Below are 21,637 nucleotides of genomic sequence, written 5' to 3' on the forward strand. Positions count from 1 at the left end.
GTGAAACGTTGCCATTACTTACTAAACTAATATGTCCAGCAAACTCACCCCCAAACATATACTCAAAAGAAACAAGGATATGGACGTACATATATCTCTCGACCCAGAGGCACATACAGGAATGTTCACACCCCAAACCTGGAAACAATCCAAATATTCACTGACAGGAGAATGAATAAATATCTTATGGAATTTTCATCTGATGGAATGCGACACAGAAACGAAGGAACAGACATTACGTTGAGCAAAAAACGTTAGCAAAAAAGAGTACGTGCTGCATGATTCCATTTATTTATTTTTTATTATTTATTCATTTTTAAAGATTTTATTTATTTATTTGACACAGGGAGAGAGCACAAGCAGGGGGACTGGCAGACAGAGGGAGAAGCAGACTCTCTGCTGAGCAGGGAGCCTGATGCGGGACTCGATCCCAGGTGCCCCACATGATTCCATTTATATGAAGCTTATAAACAGGCAAATATAATTGTAGGTGATAGAAATTAGAAAAGTGGTTATCTGTCATTGAAGGGTTGAGTGGAAATGGGCATGAGGGAACCTTCCAGAATACTTGAAATATTCAATATCTTTAAGTAATGCTTGCATGGGTATATACATATACAGAATTTTATCAAGAAGTACACTAAAGATCACGCTGTGTATGCCTTTAGTGTGTGTATAACTTAATGGGAAGATAACAATTCTGAGAAAGACAAAGAGATTTAAAGGAACCTTACTCTTCAATCCTTTAAAGCAGGAGTCAGCTAACATTATCTGTAAAGGGCCAGATAGCAAATATTTTAGGCTTTCAGGCCATTTTCTCTGTTATAACTATATAAATCTGCTGCTGTGCAAAAGTGGATATAGACAATATACAAATAAATGACCACGGTGTTCTAATAAACTTGATTTACAAGAAATAGTTTACCAACTCCTGCTTTAAAACATTAGCAAATATATCACCCCACAGTTAAAATAAGTCACAAAATACAAACCCTTCCATCTGTAATATGAGATTATTGTAGTAAACTCTCTTATAGCCCAAATATAGTGTGACTGGGTTTTTTTAAGATTTAAAAAAAAATTTTTTTAAGTAATCTCTATACCCAACGTGGGGCTCGAACTCACAACCCGGAGATCAAGAGTCACACACTCCACTGACTGAGCCAGCCAGGAGCTCCAGTAGGATAGTTTTTGAAGTACTGAAAGTAAGGTGTTTGTTTTGGTAAAGATGAAAAGAGGTGCCAAGTAATCATACCAAAATAATTGTAAAATATCTCTCCCACCTATCTCTCTTTCCTATACATTCTCCCGTCCTTCCTACTGAATCAGAAATGAATTTTCACTCAGCATTAGTTTGACAAATACTTCTGGGACCCTCATTATACAGTATGTACTGTGGCAGGAGCTAGGATAGAGTGAAAATCAAACTATATATGGTTCCTGGCCCTCAAGGAACTGTCTCATGAGAGTCAGAAACAAGCAAATACACAAAGAAATAAGTAACTATGTAGGTGTTGTAAAGAAAAAGAAATTGGCAAGTTAGAAGGAATAGAAGGGGCATAATTTAAAGATGGAGTTGACCAAGCATTGGATGGGGTCATCCAACGTGAGGCCTAAAGAATGAACAGAATTCATCTACATGAATGGTGAGGAATATGGGGGAGCTAGGAAAAGCACATCATGCAGAGGCAATAGATGGTGCCAAGGCTGGAGAAAGGAGAGCTTAGTCCATGAAACTAGTATGCCTAGCATGCAATGAGCAAGAAGACAAGTGGCAGAGATGAAAATGAAGTGGTGGGTAGGGTCCAGACCACACAAGGTACTGGGTTATAGGAAGGAGTTTAGATTTTATTCAAAATGCAGTGGGAAGTCGTTTTAAGTAAGTGAATGGCATGGCCTGATTAACAATTTTTTTTAAGATTTTTAAAATTTTTTTTTTTAATTTTTTTTTTTTTTAAAGATTTTATTTATTTATTTGAGACAGAGAGAGACAGAGAGCACATGAGAGGGGGGAGGGTCAGAGGGAGAAGCAGGCTCCCTGCCGAGCAGGGAGCCCGATGCGGGACTCGATCCCGGGACTCCAGGATCATGACCTGAGCCGAAGGCAGTCGCTTAACCAACTGAGCCACCCAGGCGCCCCAAGATTTTTAAAATTTTTAAGTAATCTCTACACCCAACGTGGGGCTAGAACTTACATCCCTGAGATCAAGAGGCACATGCTCCACCAGCTGAGCCAGCCAGGCGCCCAACCTCATTAACATTTTAAAAACATCACTCTAGAATGTAAAGAATTCATGGAGAGGGCATTAAGATGGTGCACTGTGGTGACCCAGTCTAGAGATGATGATGATGATGGTTTGGGTAGGAGGAGAGAAGGAGAGAAGTGAATGGTTTGTGATATATTTGGGGGTAAAATTGATAGAATGTAGTGATGGACTCTTTTGGGGAGATGAGGCAGAAAAAGATTTGGGATTAGGAAAGTACAAAATAATCATTTAGGGGGTGATCAACTGACTTTACTAGAGATACATAATTAGGTTGCCAAGCAGTGTTTAGGTTGGAGACATTGACTTTTCATCTATACCAATCAGTTCTGTTGTGTTTTCTCCAGTTTGTGTGAGAACGGATAGATGGTTGGGTTCATCTCGGGTGGGGTTGGTGTGTTTGACAGGGGAGAGAGAAGCATGGCAATTGTTACGGTGTTTGCAAAGGGCTTATCATACTGAGAGTGACTGTAAATATCTATGTACATAAAGAAGTAAAGGCAAGTGGGGCTGATGGGCAAAGAGAAAGCCAAGCGGCTGTGGACTGGGAGTCTTAATGAGATGAAAGATGGCGGAAGAGCAGGGTGATGGATTGAATAAGTTGAAAGTAAAATAGTTTTATTAAAGAATGGGATATCTGATTTCTGATTTTATAAGTTGCTGAGGTAGAGAGTTCAGTGAACTAGCAGCTCAGCATTTTGGATGGGTCATCCAATATACATTGATGTTGTCTAATATGATGAGAGGAGTTAAGGTGGACTGGAAGATTGGAAGTCAGGTGTTGAAATCTCAAGTGAATGAAGAGAAGTGACAGCGGATGACAGTGATGAGGAGGGAAGTGTGATTCAGCTGAATGGTATGAGTCTCAAAGGAAAGAGGATATTTACAAGAGGAAGCAGGTTCAATGCCTGCAAGTAGGCAAACATTGACCCAACTACCAAACCTGAGGTGAGAGTAAGCAGTTTCTGCTTAAGAAGCTGGGGTAGGGGAGGAGATGATGTCCTCAGACAGCCCTTGGGTTTCACTGAGGCAGAGAGGGGGAAGGGGTGTGGAGAGCAGAGGTGAAGGGCACAGGAAAGTTGGTTGAGCCCAGAGCAGCATTTCCAAGGGCATAATGAAGTCCAGAGTTGGGTCACATGGGGTATGGGTGAAGTAAGCAGGTTGGGGCTGAGAGTTGACAAGATAAAGGATTTCTGGAAAGGTTTTGCAGCTGGTAAAGGATAGCTGGCAGAGGCTTTACTCCTGGATGGTTCTTGGAAGAAGGTGGGCACTTAGCCTAACACTGAAGTGTGAAGTGTTTTTTAGTTTTTGTTTTTTTTTAAAAAAAACAACAAATTTGGTAACTGTTTGGGTCATTTTCCTCTTAAGGCTCTCTTTTCTTTTTTTTTTTTTTTTTAAGATTTTTTTTTTTATTTATTTATTTGAGACAGAGAGAATGAGAGACAGACAGCATGAGAGGGAGGAGGGTCAGAGGGAGAAGCAGACTGCCTGCCAAACAGGGAGCCCGATGCGGGACTCGATCCCGGACTCCAGGATCATGACCTGAGCCGAAGGCAGTCGCTTAACCAACTGAGCCACCCAGGCGCCCCAAGGCTCTCTTTTCATTTTAAAGTTGATAATAAAAAGGCACAACAAGTTAATGAGTACTGAATTTCTGCTTGGGATGACAAAAATGTTCGAGAAATGGATGATGGTGATAGTTGCATAACACTGGGAATGTACTTCATGCCACTCAATTATACACTGAAAAAGTAGTTAAACTGGCAAATTTTATATGATGTATATTTTACCACACACACACAAAACCCCATGCAACATTTAGTAAAGGTTGTAAATGAGCAGCCTGTTGGCTAAATCTGCTCTCAGACATGTTTTGCTTGGCCTCAAACTGTTTTGGCCATCGTGTGTGTACAAAAAAATGAAATTATTTTCTAACATTTAGAATCTGGAGATTTTGTATAAAATTCCTTCTAAAACCAGGCTGCCCAGTAACTGGGGACACACATTCCTACTTGGGTACAACCAGTTGTAGCCAAGGAAGGCCTGGTCCCCCTTACACGAAGCCTGCACCCCCACCACCCACACTGTGTTCTCGTCGGCGCTGGGGTCTCCTGTCCTTCAGCCTGCTGCTTGCCCTGTTGCTTCTCTTTTCACAAGTCACAGAATGGTCAAATTGTTTTAAAGCTCAGCCTCTACGAAGATGAGCAAATGAAAGGTAGACTGAGGGGGCCTTGTGTTTTTTTTTTAAAGATTTTATTTATTTATTTGAGAGAGAGAGAGAGAGTGAGAGAGAGAGTGCAAGAGGGGGTAGGGTCAGAGGGAGAAGCAGACTCCCCGCTGAGCAGGGAGCCCGATGCGGGGCTCAATCCCAGGACCCCGGGATCATGACCTGAGCCGAAGGCAGTCAACCAACTGAGCCACCCAGGTGCCCAGGGCCTTGTGTTTTAAGAAAAGTGGGAGAAAACACATTTCCTAGTGGAAATGAAGCTGCGTGTTTAATGTGTAAACAAAGTACGTCCCAAGAATACAATCTGGCCAACTCTAGTTATTTTTATTACCTGCCCAACTCCTGAGGGTGGTTGTGTTTGCCTCCCTGATTTATATAAACTGTGTGTTATTTTAAGTTTTAAATAATTTGTGTAAAGCAGATAACCTAACACAATCTGAAGGTCATAGAAAATCTCTAATTGTCATCAAGTCTTTGGCTAATAAAAGTACTGCAGCTTTGAGACTTTTGAGAACATCTGTGAGACACTCATTAATTCATGGATTAAACTACTGTTCTCCATGTTTGTTCATGTGAAAACGGTGTTACATTTTCTGGTGTGTGTGAGAGAGAGGGAGGGAGAAAGGTATCACATATATGTCTCTTATTCATCAGCGCATAAATGCATTGTTTGTGCCAAATCAGTCAGTAGAGATTAGAACATTAAATCATTGTGTGTCAACATTGCCGTGAACAAAAAATGTTCTAGGACACAAAATGGGCACGTACTGTCACCAAAAAAGTGCACTGGGCTTCTTTTCGACAGTAAAAATATAGTAAGCACCAGATATTCTGGCACTATGATTGACTCTAGTCTAAAATACCCTAACAGGGCTCCTGGGTGGCTCAGTTGGTTAAGCGACTGCCTTCGGCTCAGGTCATGATCCTGGAGTCCCTGGATCGAGTCCCGCATCGGGCTCCCTGCTCGGCGGGGAGCCTGCTTCTGCCTCTGACCCTCCCCCCTCTCATGTGCTCCCTCTCTCTCATTCTCTCTGTCTCAAATAAATAAATAAAATCTTTAAAAAAAAATTAAAAAAATAAAATACCCTAACACTTATAAATTTACATACAAGGCAGTTTGACTTTTTTTCTTTTCTTTTCTTTCTTTCTTTCTTTCTTTTTTTTTTAGCTCTCTTCCTTTTGGATGAACTTAACTTTTGGACATCTTTGCTTGGTAATCACAGTACACTGAATTACCGTATCGCTGGATGAGAGTTGAAAACGACACTTAATGAGGATGAGAAATGTCCAGTTTCTGCTTAGAGATGAAGGATTGCGCCAGGACCTGTCAACCACAGGCTGACATCTCTTGGTGTCCTGGGACATTAAGGAATATACCCCCAAGACCCAGGCTAAGTCATGTATAAGCATGAAGGGTGTATTCGTTGCCTAGAGCTGCTGTAACAAAATACCACAAACAGATTAGACCACAGAAATCTGTTCTCTCTCATGGTTCTGGATGCTGGAAATCTATAATCAGTGTGTCAGCAAGGCCATACTCTGTCTGAAGGCTCTAGGAGAGAATCTGTTCTGTGCCTTTCTCTTCGCTTCTGGTGTCGCCAACAAACCTTGGCATCCCTTGCCTTACAAACACCACTCTAGTCTCTGCCTCCATTGCCACGTCGTGTTCTCCCTGTGTGTCTTTATCTATGTCTCTTCTCTCTTTAAAAAAAAAAAACTTTTTTTTATTATGTTATGTTAATCACCATACATGATATTAGTTTTTGATGCAGTGTTTCATGATTCATTGTTTGCGTAGAACACCCAGTGCTCCATGCAGAACGTGGTCTCTTCTCTTTTTATAAAGACACCAGTCATATTGGCAAAGGGCCCACCCAAATGACCTCTTCTTGATTTCATTATGTCTGCAAAGACCCTATTTCCAAACAAGGACACACTGACAGGAACCAGGGATTAGGACTTCAGTGTATCTTTTTGGAGGACACAGTTCAACCCATAACAGAGGGACACCAACAGTGGACAGACCATGATCACTGAATTAACTCTTTCGTTAGACTCTGGCCCAGCCATATCCCATGACTACCATGGCTGCCTGGCTTTTCTTCCCTCCTGCTGTGTTTCTGAGTCAGCTCCTGCTTTATCTTTCTATTCTGGCAAATTAATCAGTGTCTGTCACCTTTCATCCATTTACACAGGTTCCTCCCTTGTAGCATGCTCTCCCCTTACCTCAAACCCTGGAAATCGAATGCCCTGAGTGGAAGCTGGAACACCATTCCTGTGAACGTCTGCTATCAATCATTTCCCTTGTCTTTAATTCTTCCCCTACCCTGCTTAGATTTTCTGTTGTCTTCACTTACATACCTTGCAACTCTCTTGCCCGATCTTCGTTCTCGTTCACCCAACTGTTGAAACCCAGTCTTGAGTAAGTCCAACTCTTTAGTCTCGGCCACTGAGCACAGTTTACCTCGCCACCTTGCTCTCAGTTCTCTCCAGAGACGCTTCATTCCACCCACAAGCACCTTAAACTGTGGCATCACCGATTCCCCTCACTCACACCTTTCTCTTCAATTCTTAATTCACGGAGAAAATACACAGGTACTTTTCTAATTTCATGCCACCAAATTTACAAATTAGCCTTAATGGGGACCCGCCGTGTTCTCTTTTCCACTTGTGACAAAGGAAGCTAAGTCTATCCCAGGTCAGAAGCTGCTTCCCACCCCTCCCGCCCCCTCTCTGGATTCAATCTCTTTCTGTCCTCTAAAGATTTCTATGCCTTTCTAGCATTTCTCCTGCATCTTTATCTCCATCTCCTTCATTTGCTCTTTCCCAGCAACATTTTAAGAGTCTCTTCCATTTTCCATTAAGAAACAATCCTTCTTTCACTTGGAAGTCCTCCCTTAACTTGATATTCACCTTTGTTTTTAAAAACTCATTACAATATGCTTTATTTATGTGGTCTTTTACAGGTACTTACCTTCAGTTTTTATTCTCTCTAGCTCTTCTTTATTTCAGGTAAACTTCTTGAGTTATCTGTATTTGTGCCCTACACCTACTCTCGCACATGCATTCTTAGATCCAGTGGAATCTCTTTACCTACTGTTCTGATCGTTAAAGACTTGCTTGTAGCTGAATCTAAGAACATCTTCTTGTCTTTTATTTCTCTTGCTTTCTCAGTAGCACGTGACACATTTTTTGCTTTCTACTTGTTGGCTTCCAGACACCTAGAACTTCTGGTTTTCCTTATAACTCGCTGATGTGTCTTCTCATTCTTCTCTGCTGGTTTCTCTTCCTCTCACTGCCCTATAAATATGTTTAGTGTCTGCCCTTGGCCATCTTTGTTCCTCACTCCATGCAATTTCCCATGAGATTTCTGCCACACTCATGAATTCACGTGATGACAATTTACGATCTGTAACTTTGGATTAGATTGCTCCCCACAGACTCCTATTCACATAACCAGCCATCTACTGGACAACTTCCCTCAGATGTCCTGTGGGCCCTTCAAATGCACCATGTCAAAAATTCAACTCATCCTCTCTACTCCCCAACACCCCTCTATCTTGTGTTAACCCCTGGGTTTCCCATCTCATTGAACCCTGACCCCATTTACCCCCACCAGAGACTGGGTGTCATCTGAAGCCCATATCATTTGGGCCTTACCACTCCAGGTGCTCCTCCTAGTTTCCAGTGGCCTGTATCTGTGTGGGTTTTTTGTTGTTTTGTTTTTTGTGAGGAAAGCAAACCTTTTAGAAAGCAATAGAAACTGTTCTGCTTTGAGCACGGTAGGCTGGAAATGTTGGGTCAATGACTCATGGGAATTGGTTTATAAATTCCCCAGCTCCCCAACCTCGTGGCTGGGATAACTCTGAGGCATTTGTTTTATATCATTTCTTTTTAAGATTTTATTTATTTCTTTGTCAGAGAGAGAGGGAGAGCACAAGTAGGGGAGCAGCCGACAGAGGGAGAAGCAGGCTCTCGCTGAGCAAGGAGCCCAATGTGGGGCTTGATCCCAGGATCCTGGGATCAGGACCTGAGCCCAAGGCAGACATCTAACTGACTGAGCCACCCAGGCACCCCCGTTTTATATCATTTCCTAGGATTTGTCCATGAATTCATGGTACAGTTGGCTTGATAAAGCATTCTTTCCTGGCTACTTTTACTTCTCCGTATCACTTCTTCTCTTTCCTACCCATATTCTCTGTTCTCAAATGAACTACTTGCTCTTGAATCCTTGCCTTGAGGTCTGTTTCTGGAGGAAACCAAAGAAAGGTATCATCCCTCTTTCTACTCCTTTCTTTTCTTCTTCCAGTCAATTACCAAATTCTATTAATTTTACTTCACAATAGTCTTGAGAAGCTTACCACTTCTCTCCCGCCCCACTGCCACTAGCCTGGTACCACCTGCCATCATCTCTAGCCTGGGTCACTGCAGTGGCCTCCTACCTGCTCCCTTCAGTATTGTCCCCCTCCAATCCTTCCTCTTCCTTCCAGCAGTGATCTTTCAAATATGCAAATCTGATAAAATCAAGAAGTCAATTTTTCAGGTGTCAACTTAGAATTGAGAAGCTATCCTTGAGAATTCCAGAGCCCTATTAAAAGGAGCACCCTGTCATTTCCCTGTTAAAGCACTTCTCACTCTGTACAGGAAGTACTTGTGCACTCAGCTGTATTCTTCACCAGACCGTAGACTCTCTCAGGATAGGAACATTGTATTTGTCTTTCTCTTCTTTTCCTTTCCTTTTCTCTCCCCATCTTTGTTATTGTTGTACTCCTAGATTGTAGCTCCATGTTATAGTTAGTCTAGCTAAAGGTTTGTCAGCTTTGTTTATCTTTACAAGAAATCAGCTCTTAATTTTTTTTTAAGATTATTTATTTATTTATTTCACAGACAGACAGAGACAGCAAAAGAGGGAACACAAGCAGGGGGAGTGGGAGAGAGAGAAGCAGGCTTCCCGCAGAGCAGGGAGCCTGATGCGGGACTCAATCCCATGACCCTGGGATCATGACCTGAGCATGGCAGATGCTTAACGACTGAGCCACCCAGGTGGGTGCCCCTTAATTTTATACATCTTTTCTATGATTTTTCTGGTCTCTATGTCATTCATTTCTGCTCTGATCTTTGTATTTTCTTCTTTCTGCTAACTTTGGGGTTTGTTCTTCTTTTCTAGTTCCTTAAGGTATAAAGTTAGGTTGATTATTTGAGATCTTTCTTTTTCTTACTGTAGGTGTTTATTGCTGTAAATTTCCCTCTTAGAACTGTTTAACTGCATCTCATCAGTTTTGGTAAGTTGTGTTTCCATTTTCATGTATTTCAAGGTATTTTTGATTTCCCTTTTGATTTCTCATTTGACCCAATGTTTCCTTATTGATTTTCTGCCTGGATGATCTGTCCAGTATTGAAAGTGGTGTATTGAATTCCCCTACTAGTATTGTATTGTTTTTTATTTCTCTCTTCAGTTATATTGGTATTTGTTTCATATATTTAGGTGTTCCAGTGTTGGGTACATATATATTTACAGTTGTTATAATTGTTACTCTTGATGAATTGATCCCTTTAATATTATATAATGACCTACTTTTGTCTTATTACAGTTTTGACTTAGAGTCTATTTTGTCTGATACAAATAGAGCTATTTCTGGTCTCTTTAGGTTTTCATTTGCATGGAATGTTTTTTTCCAACCCTTCACTTCACTTTGAACCTGTGTGTTTCCTTAAAGCAGAAGTGAGTGTCTTGTAGGCAGCAGATAGTTGGAGTCTTTTTTTTTAACCCATTTAGCCACTGTATGTCTTTTGATTGGAGAATTGAATCCATTTACATTTAATGTAATTATCAATAAGTAAGGGCTTACTAATGCCATCTTGTTGATTTTTTTCTGGCTGTTTTTGTAGTTCTTTGGAACCTTTCTTTCTTGCTGTCTTTGTGAATTGATGATTTTCCATAGTGGTATGCTTTGATTCCCTTCTGTTTACCTTTATGTATCTATTACAGGTTTTTGCTTTCTGGTTACTATGAGGTTTACATAACATCTTATCATTCTAACAGTCTATTTTTAAGCTGATAGCAACTTAAATTTTTTTTTCAGTTTTATATCTTTTTTTAAAGATTTTATTTATTTATTTGACAGAAAGAGACACGGCGAGAGAGGGAACACAAGCAGGGGGAGTGGGAGAGGGAGAAGCAGGCTTCCTGTTGAGCAGGGAGCCCGATGTGGGGCTCGATCCCAGGACCCCGGGATCATGACCTGAGCCTAAGGCAGACGTTTAACAACAGCCACCCAGGCACCCCTGCAGTTTTATATCTTTATTTGACAGTCAGCGATTAGTTCTCATCCACATTAACTGTCTGTAGATTTTTTTTTTTTTTTTAAGATTTTATTTATTTATTTGACAGAAAGAGACACGGTGAGAGAGGGAACACAAGCAGGGGGAGTGGGAGAGGGAGAAGCAGGCTTCCCGTTGAGCAGGGAGCCGATGTGGGGCTCGATCCCAGGACCCTGGGATCATGACCTGAGCCGAAGGCAGACGCCTAATGACTGAGCCACCCAGGTGCCCCTACTGTCTGTAGATTTTTGAAAATGGTTACAGGTACATAGGTAACCAAAGTATAGAGCTTGTTTGGTGAATCTTCATCCTAGTTACATTTTCTGGACAACGACACATGGATATGGTATGGACCATTCCTTATTCCTTTGGCCCAGACAGCTTTGTGGAGCCTGGTGTCAGTGTGCACATCTGGAATTCCCATCTCCTTCATGGCAAATTTCTGGATCTCTTTGAGTGCCTGATGGGGCATGCTTCTTGAAACCCACTCCATGGATGTGCTTGTGGATATTGATGGTGTATTCTCTCATCACTACCTCATTGATGGCAGAATGGCTCTTCTTCTTCTTGCCACCCTTCTTTGCAGGAGCCATTCTGCTGGGCTCAAGTTGGAGAGGAAAGATAGAAACTTAAATTTGATTGTGGGGCGCCTGGGTGGCTCAGTCAGATAAGCGTCTGCCTTTGGCTCAGGTCATGATCCTGGGATCCTGGGATCGAGCCCCGAGTCGGGCTCCCTGCTCAGCAGGGATCCTGCTTCTCCCTCTCCCTCTGATCCTCCCCCCATTCATGCTGTCTCTCTCTCTCTCAAATAAATAAATAAATACATCTTAAAAAAAATTAAAAAAATAAATTTGGTTGCATACAAAAACTCTACTCTTTCATTCCCCCTCATTTTTTGGTTTTGATGTCACAATTTACATCTTTTTTATAGTGTGTATCCATTAACAAATTATTGTAGCTACAAGCTACAACAATTATAAGCTTTAATATTTTTGTGCTTTAACAGACATAAGCTTTGATACTTTTGTCCTTTCACCTTTATACTGGAATTAAGTGATTGACACACTATCATGTTATAATATTAGACTATTCTGAATTTGACTGTATAGTTACCTTTACCAATGTATATTTTAATATATTTTCAGGTTATTAATTAGTGTCCTTTCATTTCAGCTTGAAGACATCTCTCAGTATTTCTTATAAGGTAGGTCTAGTGGTGATGAACTCCCTTAGCTTGTGTTTGTCTGGGAAGGTCTTTATCTCTCCTTCATATCTGAAGGACAGCTTTTCTGAGTAAAATATTCTTGATTGGCAATTTTATTTTTCATCTCCTTCTCTCCTGACCTGCAAGGCTTCTGCTGAGAAATCTTCTGACAGCCTTATGGGGGTTCCCTTGTTTATGAGGTTTGTGTGCTTGTCTTTGCTGATTTTAAAATTCTCTTTGATTTTAGATAGTTTTATTATAATCTGTCTTGGAGAAAATCTTTTTGAGTTGAATCTCTCTGGGGACCTATGAGCTTCATAAATTTGGATGTCCAAATTTCTTGCCATTTGGGAACTTCTCAGCCATTATTTCTTTAAATAATTTTTCTGCCCCTTTTCCTCCCTTCTCTTTCTGGTACTCCAGTGATCATAGATTGTTTTTCTTGATGGTGTTCTATGATTCGCATAAGCTCTCTTCACTCCTTTTTTTTTTTTTTAAAGTTTTATTTATTTGAGAGCACGAGAGATAAAGAGCATGGTGGGGGAGGGGCAGAGGGAGAAGCAGACTCCCCACTGAACAGGAAGCTCAATGGATGCGGGGCTCCATCCCAGGACCCTGAGATCGTGACCTGAGCTGAAGGGAGAAGCTTAACCAACTAAGCCACCCAGGTGCCCCTCTCTTCACTCTTTTTCATTCTTTTTTCCTTGTTCTCCTCTGACTTGATAATTCCAAATAACCTATCTTTGACTTCACAGCTTCTCTCCTTTGCTTGACCAAGTCTGCTGTTCATGCTCTCTATTGCATTTTTCATTTTATTCATTGTATTCTTCAGCTCCAGACTTTGTCTCTCTCTCTTGTTTTGATTTCTGTGTCTCTGTTAAATATCTCATTTTGCTTGCATATTGTTTTCTTGAGTTCATTGAATTGTCTTTCTGTGTTTTCTTGTAGCTCACTGAACTTCCTCAAAACAACTGTTTGAATTCTTTTATTGAGCAAATTGCAGATCTCCATTTCTTTAGGGTTGGTTACTGGAAAATTACTGTGTTCATTGGGTGGTGTCATGTTTCCTTGATTTTTCATGTTCCTTGGTCTTGTGTTGCTATCTTCACATTTGAAGAGGGAATCACCTGCATTCTCTACTGATTGTCAATGGGACAGAAATCCTTCCTGCCAGCCCTGCTAAGCATTCTAAGACTCTCTCAGACATTTTCTATGGATACATATGCTCCACACTTCTTGTTCTCTCTTGTTGGGTGCGTGATGATTTTTAAGATCACGTTCTTTCTCCTGATCCTGCAAAGCCCAGCTGACTGCTGACAGCCTCCCATTTGCCTTCCCCAGGGCAGTGCTGAATGCTGATGTTTTTGTGCTTTTTCCCAATCCTTAAGATTTGGGCTGGCTTTCTGCACGTGCTCACTAGCTCTCTGCAAAGACTTGCACTCATTGACCATGGCAGTGTGAACAAGGAGCTGGCCACAGGGTGGTGGTGGTTGGAGGGGTGGCTGAGGGTAGGCTGCAGAGTGTTGAGGGTGCCTGTAGGCCAGCTGGGGGGACGCACAGGTGAGGCGTCCCCAGTGGTTCATGGTAGGGCTTCTTGATGGGGTCCACATAACAGGATCTACATCACTTCTGCCCTCCAAGAGCCCTGGTTGCTGTTCTCCCAGCTCCTCCTGACCCTTCAGTCATGTAGCACATCTCAGTATTCTGGATGGGGCAAGAAGGAATGGGGCCTCTTTGGCAGCATCCTGCCTAGCTGGGGAGGCCAGGCACACAGGGACATGCCCCCACTTTCCCTGTGAAGAAGTCACCGGCAAACAAGCTCTCTCATTGCTGAGCTGTGCCACTGTGGGGGAGGGTGATGGGTAGAGTGAAACTGTTCTCATTCTCTTCAATGTGTCCAATCTTGGATTTTCCTCCAACAGTGTGTTGGAACTTCTCTGTTGGACTCCTGGACATCCACAAAGCACCCTCATTTCTGGGTGATGGTCAAAACTGGTAGAGTTTTTCTGGTGGGGGAAGACAGTGGAAAACTTTTGTTCCTCCGTTTCACTGTGACTGCTCCCTGCATTTCATGTTTAGTAATGCAGATTGCCACAAATATCTAAACTTTCTGGAAGAAAATAATTTTAATTCCAAGGTAATGGGCAACTGTGGATTTTGGGTGGTTTGGATTCAACATTGACTCAGGTTCAGAGCCTTTGCTCCTTGGAAATACACTTGGTACTCTTCTGGAAAATGTTCGCTTTCTCTTTTCTCTATAATATTGATACACCTGTCACATTCAAGCAGGGCCCATGATTAATCTTAATGTGCAGGTGTTCCTAACTGAGGCTGGATGTTTGAATTTGCTTCATTCTATGCAGTCTGTTTTAATTTTGATTAATTGCCATCAGGAGTAATAACTCCTCAGGGCAGATCATTAGGAAGCTACAAAATCGATTATGTTTAGCTACAGGATATGTAAAACTAGTCACCACCACTGAAATGATCATAGATCTCCTTTCAGTTGCATGCACAAGGAAGACTTCGGTCATTCCAACTGGATTTCAGGAACAAATTGAAATTGAATTGGAAATACCTTTTCATAAATAAGTTAGCTTTCAAATTTGCCTTTTTTTTTTTCCTTAATAGATTTTCCTAATTCTGACATGAAAATCACTAACCACAACCGATAGTCATGGATGGTAGGAATAAGATGCTTTAGGTTGGGGTGAGGGGATGGGTTAGCCTGGTGACGGGTATTAAAGAGGGCACGTTCTGCATGGAGCACTGGGCGTTATATGCAAACAATGAATCATGGAACACTACATCAAAAACTAATGATGTGATGTATGGTGATTAACATAACATAATAATAAAAAATAAAATCTTAAAAAAAAAGATGCTTTAGGTATATGCTAGGGAACATCTCTCAGTGCGTATTTGCAATAACTGATTGACAGATCCATGAGCTTCTGGTGTATACATAAGGAAGGACCTGGGCTTACCACTCATTCCCCACCTGAGACCAATGCCTATGTTGGGGCACTGACTGGTTCACTTTGTGGCTCGACGCACTAGGCTCCCAACCGCCTCTAGCGTCCTGACCGCTGGTGTTTCCTCTTGGCCCACGCACACTCAACCATTTGCTCTTTCCTAACTAGAGCACAGCAGCTCCTCCCTTTGCTTATGACTCTCACTATCCCTGGCACGCTCTTACTCCGCTGTTTCATCTGGCTACCTCACACTCAGTACTGCTCTTAAATGTCACCTATTCGGGGGGGGGGGGGCTTTGTTGCATCACCCCCCTCGGGGGCTCTTCTCTGTGTCCTATTGCATCCTGGGCCATTTCTATGGAACTGCCATCGTAGTTTCTCGTCACTGAATGTCCGTCTCCTCTTCCAGATTGGGAGGTCTCTGAGGGCAAAATTCCTGTCTTGTGCCTCTGTATCCCCTAGTTCAGGGCATCCTAACCCTGTTCTGCTTCACACACCCCTTTGAGAATCTGATGAAAACTATAAACTCGCTCTCTAGATGAACAACTCTGAATTTTGCAAATAATTTCAAGGAGTTCTGGGAGCCTCTAAATCCACCCATGGACCTTAGAAGTCCATGGACCCCTGGTTACGAAGCCCTCTACTAGCACCCGGGGACATCAAATAGTGATCACTTAACACATGCTTACTGTGTGTCAGACATCACTCTGTGCACTTCACAGGATCCGCCCCATTTATTACTCACTACCACCCTATGAGGTAGAGACTCTGATTACCCCCAGTTTAAAGATGAGGAAACAGAGGAACAGCATAGAAATAATTTGCTCACGATGATCCCTGAGCCTGCACTCCTCACTAGCCTGCTCTGTCAACCACAAGTCTGCCTTCGTCCCACCTCACTACGGTGCTGTTCATAGCACTCTAACGGGCACCGCAAGCTGTCTGCTGAATGAACTGCAGAATGAGCAATAGTATTAGATATACCAGAAACTATGAATAAGGGTAAAATCATGTGGAAGATGAGGAGGCTTAGCATTCAAATGGTTGGAGCTTCCTCAGTGGACTGGATAGCATAGAACGTAAGCTACACCCAGTCTCCATTTAGCTTTAAATATAGCGGCGGGGGGCGCCTGGGTGGCTCAGTCGGTTCAGTGTCTGCCTTCGGCTCCGGTTATGATCCTGGGGTCCTGGCATTGAGCCCTGCATTGGGCTCCCTGCTCAACGGGGAGTCTGCTTTCTTCTCTCCCTCTCCCCCAGCTTGTGCTAGCTCTCTCTCAAATAAGTAAATAAATAAATAAATAAATAAAATATTTTTTAAAAAGTATAAGGGGTGGGAAGGTAAAGAACTTCTATTGAATATTTAATACACACCTGACCTTGAGTTTAGTACTTCCTACACAAACCATATCCTACAATAGTGGTAACAGAGCTTGGAATAAAATTGAATTTTGAGTCAGGTATTGACCTTGGGGAAGGACTGGATGGGAAAATAGAAAGTGCCGTGTTTTTTAAAGCAAGCGCTAAGAAAGCACAGTTTTTAGAAGCCAAACTGTTGGCTCCCTGTGACACTCGGAGAGTAAGTTTTAGGGCTAGACTGGAGAAGGATTAAGGAGGTAAGGGTGGGCTAAGCTTTTTCTTTCTTTTCATAAAGATAAGCCTTTGGTGTATTTTGTGAAAAGGAAGAGTTTTACAGTTCCAGTCTGACGTGATTAGGACCTTCACTCAAGTGTGCATCCACACGCACTTCTGCTCTGGTTCCAGGAAGGCAGGAGGGGAAGGTGGGAATGAAAGGGAAGAGAGACGCATATGTGATTATCATGTAATGATAGAGTAGAGTCTGTCAGCTCATCTAGCCTACGGTCCCTCCTGTCGTCAACGGTTTAAAAGTCAAACGTCAGGCACTGAGCTTGGGGTGGGGACCTGGCAGAAAAAAACAGTGGCAGGGAGACTTTACTTGCTCAAAGAAACTTGTTATCCTCTTCATTACTGTCCATGACCAATTTTAACCACACCCAGGAAAGCCTAGAAGTGAGAAAATGCTCTTAGTGGCCTTCATTCCCCCATGGTTGCTAGGGCTGATCTTACTGTGCCTGCATATTGGATTCAGGGGATCCATCTCCAGGTGAGCCTTCAACCACTTCTAGCCTGTGTGTAGAGGGGGCTCAGGTCTTCAGAGGGCCAGTGTCAAATCTCTAATGCTCCTGGGGATGTGAATGTCCATGTCTGGTGGGAAGGACAAGGGTATGTGACATGGGTCATTGCCCAAGTTTGTGCCCTCACGGTGGATCCCCTCAATGGTCAAGGTACTTACAACTCTATCTCACAAATTGTGGGGGATATTTCTCCTATCAATTACTTTTATTGCTCTTATGCTTATCCAGATCACTGACTCTGGATATCTTGGTTTCTTAATGTCAATATATTTGGATTATGGAGGACGATATAATGAAACCAACAAACACAGGACTTTTTGGAACTAAATTTGGGAAAATTTTCTGGTTTCATTTTTTTAAATTTAATATAGAAAACAGTGTCCTAAAATGTTAGCAAGTCCTTTAAAAATATTTGGCTGGAAATGTTTTTAACTTTTTCTAACATTAGCTTGGCTTTCTTTTTAACTTTGCTGTCTTAAACTACAAGCAATCTTCTAAAGGGGGCTAAATCAAGCCAGTTTTCCACTGAGTTATAATAATGGAGACTCTAATTATCCAGGCTGCATCTCAAGTTGTGTTGTAACTCATTAAAATTCCTTTTGCCCCTTTTCAGTTGGATGCGTTTCAGCGTTCTAAATTCTCCTCTCTTCCTGTTTCAAAAATGCAGACAGTTAATAGAGTATATTCATATCTCATTTGTTTGTTAATTTGTTTTTGTAATGATCTCTTTGTCCCATCATTTTTCTAACCCATGGCTGTACCTACATTACCAGTTAAAATGCAAATTTTCTTAGAGGCTGGCCCCTACTGTCCATAGCAAAAGAATTTTGATCTTGCAAAATGATTTGCATTTGGGTGAAGGATTCCCACCGCATGTACGAATTTGCACCTGGATGCAAATCCAGGGAGAGTGGGCTCTGTGGTGGACTTGGGGAGAGGGAGGTGGCATCTTTGGGGTGAAGGAAGGTATTACACTCTGTGAAGAACACAACCCTGTGCTACAGAGCAGGACTGAAAGTGAAGCCTTTGATTTTTGCCCTTTTGGAAGGTCTGCATAGGTGCGAAGCCATAAGATGTTGGCAAGTCCACTGCGTATTATCAGGGCAGTTGAGTTTATGTGAATCTGCCCTTTGGCTTTCAAAGATCTCTCTGGGCAGCCTGACTAGGAGAGGTTATCAGCTCCCCTGCTATGCTTGGTGGGGGTCACTATTTAACTTGTATAAACGCTTTGTGGGAATGTGTATCTTTCGTCACCACGGACCAGATCATTCTTGTAACTAGGCACCCAAGGAAGTCTCGAAGTATTCCTCCTGGGGATGTGCAGCCTTGGAGCTGCTCATGTGAGGTTTATCTTTGCTTTTTCTAACGTTTACTATCTGGAGAGGATTATCCAGGGAACAGTTTGGCTTAGGTGTGAGGCTGATCCTTTTCATTTCTTCTCACCCAGTGAAACATAGGTTCTTTAGATTACAAACCGAATGTAATTCCATCAGGAAGAGTAGACTCCCAGAAGGAAATATCAACAGTTGAGGATTACTGAAAAATGAGATACAGTGTGTTTTTTTTCTTGGCACTTTTTTAGAGAAGAAAGGACTATAATTTACACTAGAATTCTGCTCTGTGTTTGAAGATGTGAATCGGAGACTCTTGTGGAAACCATTGCTTGCCTCAAATCAAAAGGGAAAATGAAGCTAGAAATAACTTTTTAAAACATATCCAATGACCTGAATATTATTTTACAGGTCTGAATAAAGGGCGAGAACATGATTTAGATTGACCTATGATAGCTCAGTATTTTGTTAATAATCTCATATAAAAATTAAATCAGATTGTGCATTATGTAGTCCATATTTTTTTTTAAATTTTTTTTTAAAGATTTTATTTATTTATGTGAGAGAGAGAATGAGAGACAGAGAGCACGAGAGGGAAGAGGGTCAGAGGGAGAAGCAGACCCCCCGCTGAGCAGGGAGCCCGATGTGGGACTCGATCCCGGGACTCCAGGATCATGACCTGAGCCGAAGGCAGTCGCTTAACCGACTGAGCCACCCAGGCGCCCATGTAGTCCATATTTTACTTAACTTAGTTTTACTAAACAGGGATTTTCAAGTGTAGTCACTGTTGTTAATGTACAGTGATTATACTGGTTAAGGGTTATGCACTATAAGAAGATAAAAGATACCAAAAAAATTTTTTTTTTCTAAAGTAAGCTCTACACCCAACATAGGGCTCAAACCCCCAACCCTGAGATCAAGAGTTGCACACTTCACTGACTTAGCCAGCCAGGTGCCCAAAGAAGATAAAAAATATTTGAGCTGATTATGAATTTTTATCTAATTACATTGGTCCATTAAAAAAAAAAGACAGTGCTCATAGGTCGGTTAAATTGCAGGAGCATAACACCTAAAGTTATTGCTGGAAATTCAAGAGCTAGCTTCCTAGCATTCTCTTCGTTCGTCCTGTGGAACATGGCGTACCAAAGATCTTATTCTGCAAGTGTTTGCAAGAGTCTTTTAACAGCCCTCTCTCTAAATTCCTCCTGCAACAGTCATTTACTCTTTCGAAGAGTGACTGTATAATTTGGCCCTCGAACCCCTGGGAAGCCTTGAAGTTTCATTAAGGAGTCCTGGAATCTATATTTATACCAAGTATTATCGAGGACAGAATAAAGAATGTGCTGGAATAGATGTACTGTTTTTCGTAAGTGGCTGTTGTGATGATTAATAAATACAAAATATGCTGCCTTCATGGCAGCTTTTGATAATCTCAATCAACAGAGACTAAAACAAAACGACTAGTATTGGGTAAAAAATGGGCTCTCGTACTTGAAAAGTTTAGAAACTAGTAGAAAACAGGAGTGGAAAGTGTCACCAATATGGCAAGTTTGCATTTCAGCTCAAGTTCCTTGTGTGCCTCTGAACTCCCCATGGTCAAAGGAGTTACTCAGTTCTCAGAATGATTCATGCTTATGTAACATACTGGTAACAAAAGTGTAGAGCCTTAGGGTTTGTGGAGGAAAAAGAGGGAGGGCACATTCAAATGACCTGCTAATATGGAGTTTTTTTTTTTTTTTTAATGCTCTCAAATTACCACATTGTGGCTAAGTAGATGACAGCGGGCTGCAGAAGTCTATAAACTCATTTTAATTGTGCTTTCAGCCCGCCAGGATCCCCTGAATCATAATTACAGAGAGGACTCCATGAAACGCACCCAGCTCTGCCCTGCTTCCCAAGCTGAGCCCCACTTGTCCTGCATCAGGATCAATGCTGGGTCACAAAAAAGGGGCTGTGAGAGCAAAGCCTGGCTGTGGGGGGTGGGGGCAGATGCAACAGAAAGAACCAGGCAAAGTTATGGAGAGAAAAGTTCCTGCTTTGTGAAAGGCAGAATCACTGGCTAGCTGAGAGAGCACTCATCAAGGAGTTCCCTCCTGTGTCTCTGACACAAACCAGCCCTGCCGTCTAAATTGGAATGTTAAGGAAATAACGGAGGGGCTCCTGGCTGGTTCTGTCGGCGTGGCTCTTGATCTCGGGGCTGGGAGTTCGAGCCCCACGTCGGGTGTAAAGTTTACTTAAAAAAAAAAAAAAATCTTAAAAACGATAAATAAATAAAGGGCACAGGGACGAGGAGACACGTCCTTGTCAACAACCAGGAAAAGGTCCACTTCCTCTCTGGGCAGGCAAAGAAATCCATGCCTGTTACACACGCTGTAGAAGTTTTTATTGTTTATCAATAATTACAGCTCTCTTTCATGTTTTCACACTCTGGGTCTAAGGAGGGAAGGGAATTGGGCCTGTTAACCTTCATGTGCGACTGAGAAGCCGTTTATGGCTGGCCAGGTGCAAATGCCATATCTCATCTCCCCGTGTCTGTCATGCGACAGCTGCAGCAGGTGGACGGACTTAGGGAGCTGTTCAGTATCAAGGAAATGTTTGGGCCAGGACTGTCCCATTTCGGGGTGGTACAAGAAATCCACAGATTGTTTTCCACTTAGACGCATGACAGGTATGACTGGGGAAAAGCCATTTTTCCTGAGATCCCAACAATAGGGGGCGGGAGGGCAGAGTGACCCACCCCAAGTTCAAGGGGGCATTTGAGGCCCTTTATCAGTCTTCTTCCTATAGCTACAAAAGCCTTCGGCCTTCTGCCTTACTACCACTGGTTCTTTATGACTGTGGACAGGACACCAGGGTACTGGGAACAAAGTGTGCTCACCTGGAAAACAAACACTTTCTTTAGTCCGGCATTAATGCCTGAGGGTGTTTTAAAAGTTAATAATATAATTGGGGGTAAAGTAAAAGGAGATCCTGAAGCCAGAGTGTAAGACAGAAGGAATGCTTGCATGACTTTACTCAAACGGGGTGTGCAATGCAGCAAACACTGGGTGTGAGACTATGGGATGAGCGCGGGCCCTAGGACTTCCTGGGAGCCTGAGCTGGGACAAGGCATCCCTTGTCTGTAACACAAGCCATTGATCACTGCATGACCCCTTTTGGTTT

At 42.3% G+C, this 21,637-nt stretch overlaps 1 long non-coding RNA gene and 1 pseudogene across 1 annotated transcript; one reads left to right on the forward strand and one right to left on the reverse strand.

Moving 5' to 3' along the window:
- The first annotated feature begins 9,787 nt into the window (after nt 1-9,787).
- LOC145722919 (uncharacterized) lies at nt 9,788-21,635 on the forward strand. The gene is made up of 3 exons (XR_014147480.1): nt 9,788-10,213; nt 11,986-12,016; nt 21,022-21,635. It is a non-coding gene; the product is annotated as an uncharacterized LOC145722919 (long non-coding RNA).
- LOC115941039 (large ribosomal subunit protein eL31 pseudogene) lies at nt 10,895-11,405 on the reverse strand (annotated as a pseudogene).
- Nucleotides 21,636-21,637: the final 2 nt, after the last annotated feature.

Source organism: Leptonychotes weddellii, chromosome 8, assembly GCF_054177405.1.
Source record: "Leptonychotes weddellii isolate Sample4059 chromosome 8, ASM5417740v2, whole genome shotgun sequence".
NCBI lineage: Eukaryota > Metazoa > Chordata > Mammalia > Carnivora > Phocidae > Leptonychotes > Leptonychotes weddellii.